The sequence below is a fragment of the Pseudophryne corroboree genome, chromosome 3, assembly GCF_028390025.1.
Source record: "Pseudophryne corroboree isolate aPseCor3 chromosome 3, aPseCor3.hap2, whole genome shotgun sequence".
Lineage (NCBI taxonomy): Eukaryota > Metazoa > Chordata > Amphibia > Anura > Myobatrachidae > Pseudophryne > Pseudophryne corroboree.
In genome coordinates, this window is record NC_086446.1 from 309,322,657 (window position 1) to 309,338,598 (window position 15,942).

The window sequence follows — 15,942 nt, forward strand, 5'->3', positions numbered from 1 at the left end:
CACCCACCGCGTGGATGCCAATGCCAAAAGCATCACCACTTTCCAAGTGAGAAACTTCAACTCTTATCTCTTGTAGAGGCTCAAACCAATCTGATTGAAGGAACTGCAACACCACGTTAAGGTCCCATGGTGCCACTGGAGGCACAAATGGAGGCTGGATGTGCAGAACCCCTTTCACGAAGGTCTGAACCTCTGGAAGAGAGGCCAATTGTTTTTGGAAGAACACTGAAAAGGACGAAATTTGGACATTGATTGATCCCGCCTCCACAACAGCCTGCAGAAAATGGAGAAAACGTCCCAACTCAAACTCTTCCATAGGAGCCTTCTTGGATTCACACCAAGACACATATTTTCTCCAAATACGGTGGTAATGTTTTGACGTTACTCCTTTCCTGGCCTGAATAAGGGTGGGGATGACTTCCTTGGGAATACCCTTTCGGGCTAGGATCCGGCGCTCAACAACCACGCCGTCAAACGTAGCCACGGTAAGTCTTGATACACTCACGGCCCCTGCTGCAGCAGGTCCTCGCGAAGAGGAAGAGGCCGAGGATCTTCTATGAGCAACTCCTGAAGATCTGGGTACCAAGCCCTCCTTGGCCAGTCTGGGGCAATTACGATTGCTCGAACTCTTGTTCTTCTTATGATACTGAGCACTTTTGGGATCAGCGGAAGTGGAGGGAAGACATACACCGACCGGAACACCCACTGGGCCACCAGCGCATTCACTGCTATTGCCTGAGGGTCTCTCAACCTGGAACACTATTTCTGAAGCTTCTTGTTGAGATGAGATGCCATCATGTCTACTTGAGGAACTCCCCAAAGACTTGTCACCTCTGTGAAGACTTCTTGGTGTAGGCCTCACTCTCCTGGATGAAGATCGTGTCTGCTGAGGAAGTCTGCTTCCCAGTTGTCTACTCCCGGAATGAAAATTGACGACAGAGCCCTTACATGTCTTTCTGCCCAGAGGAGGATCTTCATCACCTCTGCCATTGCCGCTCTGCTTTTCGTTCCGCCCTGCCTGTTTATGTATGCGACTGCTGTTACATTGTCCGACTGGATCTGCACGGGATGATCTTGAAGAAGATGTACCGCTTGTTGAAGGCCGTTGTAAATGGCTCTCAATACCAGCACGTTTATGTGAATGCAGGTTTCCTGACGACCATTATCCCTGGAAGCTTTCTCCCTGAGTGACAGCTCCCCAGCCTCGGAGACTTGCATCCATGGTTACCAGGAGCCAGTCCTGAATCCCGAACCTGCGTCCCTCTAGTAGGTGAGAACTGTGTAGCCACCACAGGAGCGAAATCCTGGCTTTTGACGACAGGATTATCTTCCGGTGCATGTGAAGGTGGGATCCCGACCACTTGTCCAACAGGTCCCACTGGAATACTCTGGCATGGAACCTGCGAAACTGTATGGCCTCGTAGGTCGCCACCATCTTCCCCAACAACCGAATGCACTGATGGATCGACACACTTGATGGTTTCAATATTTGTTTTACCATTTTCTGGATTTCCAGAGCCTTTTTCACCGGAAGAAAAACTCTCTGAACTTCTGTGTCCAGAATCATCCTGAGAAAAGACAATCTTGACGTCGGTTCCAACTGTGACTTTGGATAATTTATGATCCAACCGTGTTGTTGGAGTATCGACAGGGAGAGTGTGATGTTTTGTAACAACTGCTCCCTGGATCTCACCTTTATCAGGAGATCGTCTAGATAAGGAATTATATTGATTCCTTTTTGACGCAGGAGAACCATCATCTCCGCCATCACTTTTGTGAATACCCTCTGCGCCATGGAGAGACCGAAAGGCAACGTTTGGAATTGGTAATGGCAATCCTGAACCGCGAATCTCAGATAAGCCTGGTGAGGAGGATAAATGGGAACATGCAGGTAAGCATCCTTTATGTCTACAGACACCATGTAGTCCCCCTCCTCCAGACTGGAAATCACTGCCCTCAGTGATTAATTTTGAACTTGAATCGTTTCAAGTAGAGATTCAGATTTTTTAGGTTTAGGATCGGTCTGACCGAGCCGTCCGGCTTCGGAACTACAAAGAGGCTTGAATAAAACCCTTCTCATTGTTGAGACAAAGGTACCAGGACTATGACCTGATCCTGACATAATTTTTGGATTGCCGCTGTTACTGCTTCCCTTTCCGGAAGAGAAGCTGGCAAGGTTGATTTGAAAAATCGGCATGGGGGAACGTCTTGAAACTCCAGCTTGTACCCCTGGGATACTATCTGCAAAACCCAGGGATCCAGGCCAGACAGAATCCAACCTTGGCTGAACAGTTTGAGACGTGCCCCCACCCGAGCGGCCTCCCGCAAAGGAGCCCCAGCGTCATGCTGAAGATTTGGCAGAAGTAGGGGTAGACTTCTGCTCCTGGGAACCTGGAGTCGCTGTGGACTTCTTTCCCTTTCCCCTTCCCTTCCTGCAAAGAAGGAGGAACCTCTTGCTTTTTTGTATTTATTGGGCCGAAAGGACTGCATATGTGGGTGATATGTCTTTTTTGCCGGTGCATAAGGCAAAAATGTCGAATTACCTGCGGTAGCCACCGAGACTAATGCATCCAGTCCATCGCCAAATAAGGCCTCACCTTCATATGGGAGAGCCTCCATATTTCTTTTGGAATCTGCATTCGCGTTCCATTGGCGAATCCACAACACCCGCCGAACCGATACTGCCATGGTAGCGGCTTGTGAACTTAAGAGTCCAATATCTTTCATCGCTTCTAGCATGTGTGCGGCAGCGTCTTTGATATTCCCTAACTTAAGGAGTATCTCATCCTTATTAGTCGTGTCAATTTTTGATGACACGCTTTCTGACCATTTTTCTATAGCGCGACTCACCCACGCGCAAGCAATAGTGGGCCTGAGCAGCGTACCATTGGCAACATAAATGGATTTCAATGTAGTTTCCATCTTTCTGTTAGGCGCCGGGGTCCGCTTGATGGTCTGCGCGGCCCGGCGCCTAGCAACTAGAGACGCCGTGCACGTACAGCCGCCGGCTCCCTAGCAACGCTAGACGCCGGGCGCACTGAGCCGCACGGACCCTAGCAACGGTAACGCCACTGGCGGACCGCGTTTTCCGTTGCTAGGCTCTAGGAAATTAAGATATTCACCTGCTCTCTGGCCGTGCAGCAAGGCAGCTGCACGGCATTTATTCTAATCAGCCTTTAGCAGCTGATTGGAGGACTCCTTGTTAAATACACTCCCAGGGCTTCTCACAGACGCCGGTAATAGCTTCCTGCATGCTGCCTTTGTTTGCTGAGAGTCTGTTTCCAGTCCTGCTGTATCCGGTCAGTCCAGTCCTCAGAAGTCCGGTATTCGGGAGTTGTCATCTCATCCCAAGAGGTCGTTTGGTTCCCTGGAGTCCTGACTGATCACCGTTTTATATCCAGTGGTGTTCGTGAGTTGCGGCTCTGCCGTGTGTTGCGGCTCAGCCGCTTTACCTTTTATATTTTGTGTTTGGAGCATTTGCGGAGGGTTCCGCTTCCACAAGTCCTCTCTGGTACTCGGCGGTGCCGGGTAGGAGAATTGGACAAGTGGATATTTTGGTTGTCCTTTTCCCTGGCGGTTTCTCCGCACATATTATAGTTTTGAGTTTGCTTAGCCCCTGGCCTGGTTGTTTAGTTAGAGGGCCTCTTGTTATCACCCTGTCTCTGGTTTCCCTTTGTCTCTCATTAAGACCGGGGGGCATCGAAGTTGGGCAGACATAATCCGCCCTTCAAACGCGGCTGCCAAGGGCTCAAGAAACCATAGTCTCGCAGGGGATTTCTGACAACACGGGTGAGACAACAGAGTTAGGGCGCCAGGGGCTATTTTCCTGTCCTGCTCCCTTCCCCAGCATTCCGTTCCAGTGCTCCGGTCCTTGCCATAAGATCTCCTCTGACCAGAGTGCTGGAATCATAACATTATTACCGGCCATACCAAAACTTAAAATTAAACGGGGTTTAATTTTTTCTCATTCAGTTTTGTGAGAGTTTATCGGCCTCATGAATCCAACAGGTTTAGGGCCAAATCCTGGTCAGCTCTTAGTCAGCCAGATTCAAGAACTTACTCAGATGGTTCAGGATCTTTCTCTTCGGGTGAAGTCGCAGGAAGATCTTTTGCGAGCTTCCCCAAGGGTAGTCCCTGAATCAAAGATGCATTTGCCTGACCGTTTTTCTGGTGATAGAAAAGAGTTTTTTAATTTTAAAGAATCCTGTAAACTTTATTTTCGTTTAAGACCGACTTCCTCGGGTACTGAATCTCAGCGGGTCGGGTTTATTATTTCTTTGCTCCAGGGGGATCCTCAGACCTGGGCATTTGGTTTAAGAGCAGAGGATCCGGCATTGTTGTCAGTTGACGCTTTTTTTGAGTCTTTAGGGCTCTTGTATGATGACCCTGATAGAGAGGCGTCCGCTGAAAGTCAGTTGCGCGCTCTCAGACAGGGTAGAAATCCTGCGAAGGTTTATTGTACGGAGTTTCGCCGTTGGTCGAACGACTGTGGCTGGAATGACCCAGCCCTGCGCAGTCAGTTTCGCCTCGGCTTATCAGAGTCTATAAAAGACCGTCTCCTTCAGTACCCCGCTCCTGAGACTCTCGATAAACTCATGGAGCTTTCTATTAAGATTGATCGTCGTCTCAGAGAGCGGAGGGCTGAAAAAGGAGCACCTGTAAGGTCAAGTCCGTGTGTATATTCCATTCCTGAAGACGTAGAGGAGCCCATGCAGATGGGTCTCTCCCGGCTGTCTCCTGAAGAAAGAGCCAGAAGGCAAAATTCTGGTCTTTGTCTGTACTGTGGGGGTAAGGGACATTTTGCTCGTAATTGTCCGAACAAGTCGGGAAACGCTTTGACCAGGTGAATTGTGAGGGGGTTCACCTAGGTCTGCAGCTTATCTCCTCGAATAACTCCCTTTTAGTCCCAGTTAAAGTTTCCTTTGGCAGCCTCAGTTCTTCGGTGTCGGCTTTTGTTGACAGTGGAGCTGCAGGAAACTTTATGGATTTAACTTGGGCTAAGGCCTTAGGCATTCCTCAGTTACCTTTGGGTAGGTGTGTCACCATGCATGGCTTAGATGGGAGTCCGCTGTCTAATGGGATTATTTCTCTCCGTACACCCCCTGTACTACTTACAGTAGGAGCTCTACATTCCGAGAAAATTTAGTTCTTTCTTACACATTGCCCAGCAGTTCCAGTTGTTCTGGGTCACCCTTGGCTGGCCTTTCATAATCCCACCATTGATTGGCGGTCGGGGGAGATTTCACATTGGGGTACTTTTTGTGATAAGGAATGTATCACGTTTCCAGTCAGAGTAGCAGCTATCATTCCAGAACTCATTCCGGTGGAATACCAGGAGTTTGCTGATGTTTTCTCCAAAGGCAATGCGGACATTCTGCCTCCCCATCGGCCTTATGATTGTGCTATTGAGTTAATTCCTGGTGCCGCATTGCCAAGGGGAAGATTATATGCATTATCCGGGCCAGAAACTGCGGCTATGAATGATTATGTAAAGGAGAGCCTTGAGAAAGGATTTATTAGACCATCAAAATCTCCTTTAAGTGCAGGCTTCTTCTTTGTGGAGAAAAAGGATGGCTCGCTTAGACCTTGCATTGATTTTAGAGCCCTGAATAAGATCTCAGTTAAAAACACCTATCCTTTGCCGTTGATTTCTGTACTCTTTGATCAGTTACGTTCTGCTGTGATTTTTTCTAAAATTGACCTTAGAGGAGCGTACAACCTCATCCGAATTAAATCTGGAGATGAGTGGAAAACGGCCTTCAGTACTCAGTCGGGTCACTACGAATACCTGGTGATGCCGTTCGGCCTGTCCAATGCTCCGGCAGTTTTTCAAGACCTCATTAACGATGTGCTCCGTGACTTCCTAGGGAAATTCGTGGTCGTTTACTTAGACGACATCCTGATTTTTTCTGAATCAATGGAACAACATGTTACCCAGGTGCGTCTGGTTCTTCAAAAGTTACGTGAGAATCATTTATATGCCAAGCTGGAGAAGTGTGAGTTTCATGTCACGGAAGTATCTTTTTTAGGGTACATAATTTCCCCTCAGGGATTTTCCATGGAACCAAAGAAACTCCAGGCCATCCTTAGTTGGGCGCAACCCACCAATTTAAAAGCAATTCAGCGCTTTTTAGGGTTTGCGAATTATTATAGGAGGTTCATTCATTCTTTTTCTGACCTGGTTGCTCCCATTGTAGCTCTGACAAAGAAAGGAGCGGATCCTACCAACTGGTCGCGTGAAGCTGAGTTGTCCTTCCGGGCCTTGAAACAAGCCTTTGTCTCGGCTCCAGTCCTCAGACATCCTAATCCGGAATTGCCCTTTGTGGTGGAGGTTGATGCCTCGGAGGTTGGAGTGGGGGCTATCCTTTCTCAAAAGGATCCGGAGTCTCTGGAGTTACATCCTTGTGCTTTTATGTCCAGGAAATTCTCCTCCGCTGAATCCAACTATGACGTTGGTAATCGGGAGTTACTGGCGGTAAAGTGGGCTTTCGAGGAGTGGAGGCATTGGCTGGAGGGAGCAAAACATACTATTTCGGTATTGACTGACCATAAGAACCTGCAATACATTGAATCGGCTAAGCGGCTTAATGCCCGGCAGGCACGTTGGGCATTATTTTTTACGCGTTTCAAATTTATAATCACTTTCAGGCCTGGTTCCAAGAATACTAAGGCTGATGCCCTGTCACGTAGCTTTCTTCCGGTTCACAATAACAATCCTGTTACCCCCATACTTCCATCTTCGGTCATCTGGGCGGGCCTCACACAAGATTTATTTACCCAGTTAAAACAGCTTCAACACCAAGCTCCTAGAATTACTCCTGCTGGTCGTCTTTACGTCCCTGAGTTTTTGAGAGCTACTGTTTTAACGGAATTCCATGATAACAAAGTTTCAGGGCATCCAGGAGTCTCTAAGACATTGGAGTTAGTCTCTCGCTCAGTATGGTGGCCTGGTCTTTCTAAAGACGTCAAGGAATTTGTTTATTCATGTCAGGTTTGTGCACAGCATAAGGTTCCCCGTTCCTTGCCCATCGGGCAACTTATGCCCTTAAATGTTCCTCTCAGGCCGTGGTCTCATATTTCCATGGATTTTGTGGTTGACCTTCCCCTTTCAGCCGGATTCCGAGTCATATGGGTGGTAGTGGATCATTTTAGTAAAATGGCTCATTTTATTGCTCTTCCCCGATTGCCTTCTGCCCAAGGGTTGGCAGTTTTGTTTCTCCGCCATGTATTCAGGCTTCATGGGTTGCCTACTGATATTGTTTCTGATCGGGGTCCACAATTCATCGCACAATTCTGGTAACATCCGGTTACCACCCACAATCCAACGGGCAAACCGAACGAGTTAACCAATCATTGAAACAATATTTGCGCTTGTATTCAGCCAAACTCCAGAATGATTGGTCCGAGTTTCTTCCGTTGGCTGAATTTGCTTACAATAATTCTTGTCATTCCTCCACTAAAGAGTCTCCATTCTTTTCAGTTTTTGGTTTTCACCCCAGAGCTAATTCTTTTTTTCATCATTCCTCAGTCTCCTCGCTTACCTTAACCTCCCATCTCAGAGCCATTTGGAAAAAGGTGCACCTTGCTCTCAGAAAAGCGGCCTTTCGAGAGAAGAAATTTTCTGACAGGCTCCGACGTCCTTGCACTTTTAAGGTGGGAGATAGGGTGTGGTTGTCGACTCGCAACATCAGGCTTCGACAATCCTCGGCTAGACTGGGACCCAAATTTATTGGGCCATTTCTTATTATTAAAAGAGTCAACCCAGTTGCCTTTCGGTTACGTTTACCAAGATCTCTCAGGATTGGAAATACGTTTCATTGTTCCCTGTTGAAACAATACGTTTCTTCCAGTAGATTTCCTCGGAAGATCTCTCAGGGTAGATCTCCAGTGGATGTACAGGGACAACAGGAGTTCTTGGTAGAGAAGGTTCTCGATTCCAAATTGTCCCGGGATCGGCTGTATTTTCTGGTTCACTGGAAAGGCTATGGTCCGGAGGAAAGGTGTTGGGTCCTGGATAAGGATCTTCATGCCCCGAGGCTCAAGAGGGCATTTTTTCGGGAATTTCCTCAGAAACCTGGCTTTAGGGGTTCCTTGACCCCTCCTCAAGGGGGGGGTACTGTTAGGCGCCGGGGTCCGCTTGATGGTCTGCGCGGCCCGGCGCCTAGCAACTAGAGACGCCGTGCACGTACAGCCGCCGGCTCCCTAGCAACGCTAGACGCCGGGCGCGCTGAGCCGCACGGACCCTAGCAACGGGGACGCCACTGGCGGACCGCGTTCTCCGTTGCTAGGCTTTAGGAAATTAAGATATTCACCTGCTCTCTGGCCGTGCAGCAAGGCAGCTGCACGGCATTTATTCTAATCAGCCTTTAGCAGCTGATTGGAGGACTCCTTGTTAAATACACTCCCAGGGCTTCTCACAGACGCCGGTAATAGCTTCCTGCATGCTGCCTTTGTTTGCTGAGAGTCTGTTTCCAGTCCTGCTGTATCCGGTCATTCCAGTCCTCAGAAGTCCGGTATTCGGGAGTTGTCATCTCATCCCAAGAGGTCGTTTGGTTCCCTGGAGTCCTGACTGATCACCGTTTTATATCCAGTGGTGTTCGTGAGTTGCGGCTCTGCCGTGTGTTGCGGCTCAGCCGCTTTACCTTTTATATTTTGTGTTTGGAGCATTTGCGGAGGGTTCCGCTTCCACAAGTCCTCTCTGGTACTCGGCGGTGCCGGGTAGGAGAATTGGACAAGTGGATATTTTGGTTGTCCTTTTCCCTGGCGGTTTCTCCGCACATATTATAGTTTTGAGTTTGCTTAGCCCCTGGCCTGGTTGTTTAGTTAGAGGGCCTCTTGTTATCACCCTGTCTCGGGTTTCCCTTTGTCTCTCATTAAGACCGGGGGGCATCGAAGTTGGGCAGACATAATCCGCCCTTCAAACGCGGCTGCCAAGGGCTCAAGAAACCATAGTCTCGCAGGGGATTTCTGACAACACGGGTGAGACAACAGAGTTAGGGCGCCAGGGGCTATTTTCCTGTCCTGCTCCCTTCCCCAGCATTCCGTTCCAGTGCTCTGGTCCTTGCCATAAGATCTCCTCTGACCAGAGTGCTGGAATCATAACACTTTCGGTCTGCTGGCTCTTTTAGTGAAGCCGTGCCATGTGCAGGGAGAATTACCTTCTTTGTCAACCTGGACAGTGCACTGTCTAACACAGGGGGTGTCATCCATTTTTTCCTGTCCTCCACCGGGAAAGGATAAGCTATCTGAATTCTCTTGGGAATACGAAATTTCTTTTCGGGATTCACCCACATCCCTTCAAAGAGAGTATTAAGCTTATGGGAAGGAGGGAAGGTGACCTTGGATTTCTTTTCTTTATAGAAATAAGCCTTCTCCTGAGGTACAGGGGTGGCTTCCGTGACTTCCAGCACTTCCCTTATAGCTACAATCATATATTGTATATTCTTTGCCAATTTATGATCTATTTCTCTGGAGTCACTATCGTCGACACAGGAATCAGTGTCCGTGTCGGTATCAGTATTCACAATATTCGCCAATGGTCTCTTATGTGACCCAGAGCCCTGAAAAATCACATCTTCCACAGATTTTCTCCAGCACTCAGCATGAGATTCAGACTTATCTAATCTCCTATTGATATGATGCATACTATCACATATTTCTTTCACCCATGCAGGCTCTTGGTGTGCCGGCAGCGCCACCACATTACAACTCTGTGTCCCTAAAATGCCTTCCTCCGGGGAGGAACTCCCTGCCTTAGACATGTCACACACGTGTACAACACACTCTCACAGACACACTGGGACTTATAGGGGACAGACCGACAGTAAAATCTGTCAGAGGGACACAATTTAGGAGCAGCCAGTTCACAACCCAACGGCAAGAAAAAATCCCTGTGCCGCGTACTTTGTACACAGAGACAAAATCCCTGTGTCGCGTACTCCGTACACAGACACCTTTAAGCGCTATTATATTATGAACAATATGATTTAGCACCCAGGCCCCCCCCTTTTGTCACCCTGATACTTGTTCAGAAGTGGAGGAGGACCAGCGTCTTCTCTGCAGTCTGTGAATGAGAGAAAATAGCGCTGAACAGTGTGCTGGCTGCCTGAGGAGGAAGCTCCACCCCCGCAATGGCGCGTTTCTCCTCAGAGATTTTTCACACAATATTTATACTGGCGGGGGTAGGGCTGTGTCTTGGCATCTTATGCCCCCTTTTATCCAGTTTACGAGGTTATTTGCTGCCCAGGGTGCCCCCCAGCGCCCTGCACCCTGCAGTGCCTGTGTATGTGTGGGCAGCAATGACGCGCTGCGCTCCCGCCAGCCGCGCGGTACTTCAGCCGTCACTTTACTTGATTGAAGATCTGTCTTCTTACACTCACCTGTCTTCTGACTTCTGGCTCTGTGAGGGGGGTGACGGCGTGCTGTGGGAGTGAGCATCTAGACATGGCTAGCGTTCAGTTCCCTTCAGAAGCTAATGGTGTCCTGTCAGCCAGAAGCAGAGCCATGAAACTCTTCAGGAAGTTGGTTCCTACTTCTGCCCCCTCAGTCCCATGAAGCAGGGAGATTGTTGCCAGCAGTGCTCCCTGAAAATAAAAAACCTAACATAAGTCTTTTCAGAGAAACTCAGTAGAGCTCCTCAGTGCATCCAGTCTGCCTGGGCACATTTCTAAAACTGTGGTCTGGAGGAGGGGCATAGAGGGAGGAGCCAGTTCACACCCATTGAAAAGCCTTAAGAGTGCCCATGGCTCCTGCGGAACCGTCTATACCCCATGGTCATGAAGTGGACACCAGCATCCTCTAGGACGTATGAGAAATTGTGTTGTTTGTGCTTCCTGCATTCTGCCTTCTAGCAGATCGTGCCTTGCTTCTGATGGTAAATGTGACTAACTGACATGTTCAATGTCGACATTTCAACAATGTGAGCAGTGTGGTTTGCGACATTTGTACATCTGCGTCCCAAATCTCAAAATGTTATCAAAGCAAGCAAAAAATTATACACTTAGGATTGTGGGCCTCGGCCCTCATTCCGAGTTGATCGGTCGCAAGGCGAATTTAGCAGAGTTACACACGCTAAGCCGCCGCCTACTGGGAGTGTATCTTAGCATCTTAAAATTGCGACCGATGTATTCGCAATATTGCGCTCACAAACTACTTAGCAGTTTCTGAGTAGCTCCAGACTTACTCTGCCTGTGCGATCAGTTCAGTGCTTGTCGTTCCTGGTTTGACGTCACAAACACACCCAGCGTTCGCCCAACCACTCCCCCGTTTCTCCGGCCACTCCTGCGTTTTTTCCGGAAACGGTAGCGTTTTCAGCCACACTCCCATAAAACGGCCTGTTTCCGCCCAGTAACACCCATTTCCTGTCAATCACATTACGATCGCCGGAGCGATGAAAAAGCCGTGAATAAAAATACTATCTTCATAGCAAAGATACTTGGCGCAGTCGCAGTGCGAATATTGCGCATGCGCACTAAGCGGAATTTCACTGCGATGCGATGAAAAATACCGAGCGAACGACTCGGAATGAGGGCCCTCATTCAGAGATGTATGCAAACTGTATAGTTTGGCGCAGTCGCAGTGCGAATATTGCGCATGCGTACTAAGCGGATTTTCATTGCGATGCGATGAAAAATACCGAGCGAACGACTCGGAATGAGGGCCAATGTGCTTTACCTAGTGCAATGTGTATAGGCCCTCATTCCGAGTTGTTCGCTCGGTAAAAATCTTCGCATCGCAGCGATTTTCCGCTTAATGCGCATGCGCAATGTTCGCACTGCGACTGCGCCAAGTAAATTTGCTATGCACTTAGTAATTTTACTCACGGCTTTTTCATCGTTCTGGCGATCGTAATGTGATTGACAGGAAATGGGTGTTACTGGGCGGAAACAGGCCGTTTTATGGGCGTGTGGGAAAAAACGCTACCGTTTCCGGAAAAAATGCAGGAGTGGCCGGAGACACGGAGGAGTGTCTGGGCGAACGCTGGGAGTGTTTGTGACGTCAAACCAGGAACGACAAGCACTGAACTGATCGCAGATGCCGAGTAAGTCTGAAGCTACTCAGAAACTGCTACGAGGTGTGTAATCGCAATATTGCGAATACATCGTTCGCATTTTTAAGATGCTAAGATTCACTCCCAGTAGGCGGCGGCTTAGCGTGAGCAACTCTGCTAAAATCGCCTTGCGAGCGAACAACTCGGAATGAGGGCCTTAATGTGCTCTGCCTGGTGCAATGTGTATAATGTGCTCTGCCTGGTGCAAAGTGTATAATGTGCTTTACATGGTGCAATGTGTATAATGTGCTTTACCTGGTGCAATGTGTATAATGTGCTTTACCTGGTGCAATGTGTATAATGTGCTCTGCCTGGCGCAAAGTGTATAATGTGCTTTACCTTGAGCAATGTGTATAATGTGCTCTGTCTGGCGCAAAGTGTATACCGTGCGCTACCTGGCGCAATGTGTAGATTGTGCTCTACCTGGAGCAGTGTGTATAGGAGGTTCTACCTGGTGCAATGTGTATAAGCGGCATTACTGTGTGGTATAATGTGAATTGGCACTATTATGTGGCCACGCCCCTTCCCCATGAAGCCATGCCTCTAAAATTTAGCAGCGTGCCTGCGGCGCGCACTTCCAATCCCTCCATTTAGTCAGGCCTTCTGAGCAGTAATCCTGCCCACTTGACAGACTCCACCCACTCAACAGACCCTACCCCTATTAGGGCTGCTTCCATAAATTTCCCAGGCTGGTTTTTGATCCCAAACCGCCCCTGACTCTGTCTGCCGTAATGTGTAAAAAGGGACGCTGTCTGCCGCAATGTGTAAAAAGGGGGACTGTCTGCCGTAATGTGTAAAACGGTGGACTCTGTCTGCCGTAATGTGTAAAAAGGGGACGCTGTCTGCCGTAATGTGCAAAAGAGGCTTTACCTGGTGTAGTGGCGCTACTGTATGGCATAATTTGAATAATGGAGACTACTGTGCACCGTAATATGAATTGGTATTATTTTGTGGCCACACCCCTTCCCCATGAAGCCACACCCCTATATTTTTTGCGCGCGCACACTGCCCCTGTTTTGCATAAATGGGGGGCGCTAATGCCGTTTCGCGCACACAGCGCTAAAATGTCTAGTTACGGCACTGCACCAACCTCCTAATTATGTTTTTATGTAAGTAAACATTTGGGCTACTAACTAAACCACTGTACTGTATGTACAGCGGTGCAAGTGGGCGGGTACGGCGTACCCTTAAGAATTTAGCCTTGGCCGTCGCTACTTGCCGCCGCTCCCCTCCCTCCGCTGCTCACCGGCGCCGCTGCTTGAGGGGAGGAGAACGCAGCGTTCGCTCTCCTGCCTCTCACTGTCTTCCTTCAATTCTGCACCGGCCCGTGAGCCAATCAGAGCTCGCAGACCGGCAACCAAGGCTGCCGGACCGCGAGCTTTGATTGGCTCACGGATGGCGCTGAATTGAAGGAAGACAGTGACACCCACACCGACTGAGGGGCAGGAGAGGCGCAGGCTGCGCTCTCCTCCCCTCACACACACACAGGATCAAAACATCAGCAGCAGCAGCAGCAGCGGTGAGCAGCAGGGGAAGGGGGGCATGTATACCTGGCACTGGGGGCATATCTAGCACTGGGGGGACATGTGTACCTGGCACTGGGGGCATATCTAGCACTGGGGGGACATGTGTACCTGGCACTGGGGGGCATATCTAGCACTGGGGGGACATGTGTACCTGGCACTGGGGGCATATCTAGCACTGGGGGGACATGTGTACCTGGCACTGGGGGGCATATCTAGCACTGGGGGGACATGTGTACCTGGCACTGGGGGCATATCTGGCACTGGGGGCATATCTGGCACTGGGGGGGACATGTGTATCTGGCACTGGGGGGACATGTGTATCTGGCACTGGGGGCATATCTGGCACTGGGGGCATATCTGGCACTGGGGGGACATGTGTATCTGGCACTGGGGGCATATCTGGCACTGGGGGGACATGTGTATCTGGCACTGGGGGCATATCTGGCACTGGGGGGACATGTGTATTTGGCACTGGGGGCATATCTGACACTGAGGGCATATCTGCACTGGGGGGACATGTGTATCTGGCACTGGGGGCATATCTGGCACTGGGGGGGCATATGAATCTGGCACTGGGGGAATATCTGGCACTGTGGAGACATGTGTATCTGGCACTGGGGGGGCATGTGTATCTGGCACTGTGGGCATATCTGCACTGGGGGGACATGTGTATCTGGCACTGGGGGCATATCTGGCACTTGGGGGGCATATGAATCTGGCACTGGGGGCATATCTGCACTGGGGGGACATGTGTATCTGGCACTGGGGGGGCATGTGTATCTGGCACTGTGGGCATATCTGGCACTGCGGAGGACATGTGTATCTGGCACTGGGTGCATATCTGACACTGAGGACATATCTGGCACTGGGGGGACATGTGTATCTGGCACTGGGGGCATATCTGGCACTGGGGGGGACATGTGTATCTGGCACTGGGGGGACATGTGTATCTGGCACTGGGGGCATATCTGGCACTGGGGGGGACATGTGTATCTGGCACTGGGGGCATATCCGGCACTGCGGGGACATGTGTATCTGGCACTGGGGGCATATCTGACACTGAAGGCATATCTGGCACTCGGGGCATATCTGGCACTGGGGGCATTTCTGTATCTGGCACTGGGGGGCAATGTATATCTGACACAGTGGGGGCATTTGTATATCTGGCACTGTGAGGCAATGCATATCTGGCACTCTGGGGGCATTTGTGTATCTGGCACTGTGGGGCAATGTGTATCTGGTACTGTGAGGCAATGTATTTCTGGCACTCTGGGGGCATTTGTGTATCTGGCACAGTGAGGCAATGTGTATCTGGCACTGTGGGGCAATGTATATCTGGCACTGTGGGGCAATGTATATCTGGCACTGTGAGGCAATGCGTATCTGGCACTATTGGGGCATATGTGTATCTGCTACTACCCTCATATGTGTATCACGCCCCATTTTCATTGGCCACACCCCATGCTGCATTTGGTCACACCCATTTTTTGGCGCACGCGCCTTCAGCGCGCGCACACAGTACCTATAAGACATTTTTTCTACTTGCACCACTGTGTATGTACAGCTATCACACAACTAGCCCAGACCCTCCAACATGACCCGCCCCACTAGGTACAAAATGCTCTGTTCCTGGACTTCCCTCTTAATTTATGATTTCCATCACCTGTGTTGAACTAGTTAAATGAAAACAAAGCTGTTTCTTCACAGGTGATGGCAATAATAAATTAAGAGGGAAGTCCAGAAACAGAGCATTTTGTACCTAGTGGGGCGGGTCATGTTGGAGGGTATGCTAGCACACAAGTCATTATAGGCACCCAGTGTCGGACTGGGACATGTAGGGCCCACCGGGGGAGTGCAGTGGTAGGGGCCTGTGTTAGGGATGTGGCTAGTCTGCAGAGGGGGTTTGGTCTGCCACCTCATTGGTTTGACCAACGATTAGATAGTGCAACGTGTGGGCCCCTTCATAAATATATACAGTAAATTCAGCTGCTGCATGCATGATAATGTACCAGATTAATAACAGATTAATAACAGCAATGCACTGTAGAAAACACACCATAGTCCAGTATAAGGTAACATATGTATAATGTATAATTCAAGTGCACAGTCCGGAACCTGATCCTTAGGGTTGATTCTATATCAGAGTGGAAGGAGGGACCTTCTGACGTACCTAGGGGAGGAGACACGTCACCAGGGGGAGGAGCTATTGGCGAACAGGGTACCTGAAAAGTACCCTCGCGGGCTCGCTTCGCTCGCCACGCTTCGGGCTGATTACTAAAGGTAATAGTTGGTGGCGTGGATAGTAGAGGAACTATCCCGCTGGGCTAGCTCCTCCCCTTGTGTTGTAGCTCCTCCCCCTTACGGAAA